The sequence below is a fragment of the Anser cygnoides genome, chromosome 3, assembly GCF_040182565.1.
Source record: "Anser cygnoides isolate HZ-2024a breed goose chromosome 3, Taihu_goose_T2T_genome, whole genome shotgun sequence".
NCBI classification, from domain to species: domain Eukaryota; kingdom Metazoa; phylum Chordata; class Aves; order Anseriformes; family Anatidae; genus Anser; species Anser cygnoides.
In genome coordinates, this window is record NC_089875.1 from 87,659,418 (window position 1) to 87,662,475 (window position 3,058).

Below are 3,058 nucleotides of genomic sequence, written 5' to 3' on the forward strand. Positions count from 1 at the left end.
GAGGAACTCATTGCACTTTTATGGATTAATATAGTAGAAAAGTTAGACTTGCCTTCTGTTCTGTAGTAGCTAGCTATGAAGTGTCTCCATTTTTTGCTTTTCCTTGCAGCATTTGTGCAAAGCATGTTTGAATGAAATTTGCCTTTTTATACTAAAGGAGAGGTTTAAAATGTGGTTGTAGTAGTTGAAGGTGGTAGAGGTGTCCCTGAAACAATGGTAGAAGGAGCTTTGCTGAAAACTGTGACATGTTCTATGATTCTATGTTCCAAAAGCTTGATAAGCCGTCATGCTAGTAGTGTGGTGAATTTGGAGTTCATTATTCTTATTCAGAGAGAATATTATTCTTATTCAGAGAACATTATTCTTATTCAGAGATAAACAATAATGCTGTTCTGAAGCTAATTTACAAAATTTTATATAGTGTATGGGAATTCCTTCATACTGATTGAACTGCTTGGCCTTTTTACAAAGGTAGCTGTCACAGATTATTAATATCCGGTGCTGAAGTTAGAAATTTCTCTAACTTCAGAATTGCTACTTAAAAGGAAAAATAGTGATAAGAAAAGACAATAATTTCCTGACTTTGGGGGACCTATGTTTGAAAATGTTGATCTATAAGTGTGTTGATTTGTTACTTCCTATATCTGTATCCCCTTACCTAGATACCTCCACTGTTGGCCTACAGCCACACACCCAGTTATAGGGTATGGACCATGATAGCCTTGAAACTATCAATCTGCCACTACCGTGGGTATTTGGGTGGTTCTGAATCACAAATGTCATCCCTTGGACAAGAAAGGTGATATAAGGCTATGTTACTTTGATCTGTATACTTCCTAAATAGTTGTTACTAAGTAGTAATAGCTGTGAAGTTAAAATAAGCTATAAACTATTTTTTATGACAACAAAAAGTATGATCAAAATATGACTTTTCTAGCATGGCCTACATCTATAGTACAGGATTTTTCATTACGTATTGGAAGAGAGCATTCTCCCTACTGAAAGGGTTTTGGATTCCATTGGAAACCTACATGTTAATGCGTTTTTTCTTCCAGACTGTTCTACAGAGCAGCGTCTTTCCTGAGTGATTTCATCCTAAATTGCAATGTTTCCATTGGACCTGAGTTTCGTTCAACAGAGGAAGAAAATCATCTGCAAATAACTTGTCAGCTCCTAGTTCTTTCTCTCATTTCTTGCAGCTAAAATTTTGCATTTCCTTCACAATGCTCATTAGTTTTAGCTAATTATAAGCATGATGTGAACAGGATTGCTTCTCCCCTTCCTGCAAAGCCAGACAAAATTATCCCCTCAAGTCTACTGGACTTTCTTCCTTTTCCCAGGCTCCTACTGCTCTCAGAACTGTCGTCTTCTGCTAGCTGAAAGTTTAAAGAAACCGGAGTAAGTGGCTGTGGAAAGGAGGTGGGATGGTTTTGGAACTGAACTTATGTGTAAGCAGGGAAAGAAGTGAAGACCTGGTGTGGGTTGCCGAGAGAAATTGTGTTATCTTCTTCAAAATTGGATGAGGCCCTCAGCCACTGGCTCTAACTGAGCAGAGGGTTGTACTCGGTGACCTCCTGAGGTCCCTTCCAACCTGAATTATCCAGTGAGTCTAAAAGCAGGAGGACAAGATCAACCAAGAATTGAACAAGGAGGAAGGCAGTCAGCAAGGTGGTCAGAATTTTTAATTTGTTCCTCCAAAGTTATGGAATGGTATGGAACTGGATGTGGGCTTAAAACAAATTTTTGTGTGGCATAGGAGAAAATATTATGGTTATGCTCATTACTGCGGTTGCATGCAGTTCTTCTCTTAATAGTTTTCATCTGTATTAATGGAGGCCTAGCTCTGCTTTCTCTTCCTGAATGGATGGCCTACAGTGAAGCTGTAGAGGTTGATAACATCATCCACAAATAATTAAAGACACATGGGATAAATGCTGGAGAACAGGTGAGAAGAGAAACAGGGAAAGGTTAAGCTATGGAGCCATCCTGATTCATTTCCTTCCTATGTTAATTAATATTTAGATGTTACACCGTGTAAGGCTGGACCCAGTCCTTGACTCACATAAGCATCTCCTCATGAAATGCATGCTGTTCAGTCCTTCTGTATGGAACTATATCGCCTCCTTAAGCTACTTAAATGTACGCAGGTAGCGTGAACCAGGTGGGGGTGACTCTAGCTTGGTGGTGTACAGGCTTAACAGGGAGCAAAAGGATTCCTGCTCCGTCAAATTAATACAAAGCCGCTACAACAATATCAGCCGGAGAATCTAATCTTTCCTAGTTCCAAGATCCTCTACTTTGTTGTCAAAATAATGCTAGAGCAGAACAAGAGGTACGAGCTTCAGTCCCCTCAAGTAAGGAGCTCGAGGCCTGTGGCTGCCGCATCCTTGCAGGGGTCCTGGTGACCGAGCTTGGCCCATGGGACTTGGTCCTGCTGCTCCTGCAAGTGCTTGGGGGATCGTGTGGTATCCAGCTCACGGGAATTCTCTTTATTATTTTTTATTAAAATTATAATCCTTGTTTTGTTAAAATTAGATTTTGAGAAGTGTTTGTTGGCATTCCAACTTCATTGACCGTGCAGCCTACAGCCTAGTGCTGCGGCGTTTCTCTCACCAGAGGTGTCTGGTGTTGGTGGCGGTTGAACAGGGAGCGTGAGGAGACCTCACAGCCCCCACACCTCTGGAGGAGCGGGGGGATTCACACTGGAAAACAGCCCAGGGGCTGAAAAGGGAGACCGGTTACGAGGAGAACAGGCCGCAGCAGGCTTCAACCGAGGAAGAGAAGCCACAACTAGGGGAAGGAGAAAGCGAAGGGGCAGTTTAAGCAGGACGAAGCCACCCACCGTGGGGCGACCACCCTGAGGAAGAGCTGCCCCCCCCCAACCCGGAGCAGCTCCTCTCAGGGCCGCGTCCCCAACGGTCCCCGCGCGCGCGCGCGCGCGCGCTCCCGCCCTGCCCCGCCCCGCGCGCGCGCCGCCGGCCCCTGACCCGCGCGGGCCGCCCCTGATTAGCCCGCTGCCGCCGGGGCGGGAGCCGAGCAGCCAATCAGCGGCCGGGGC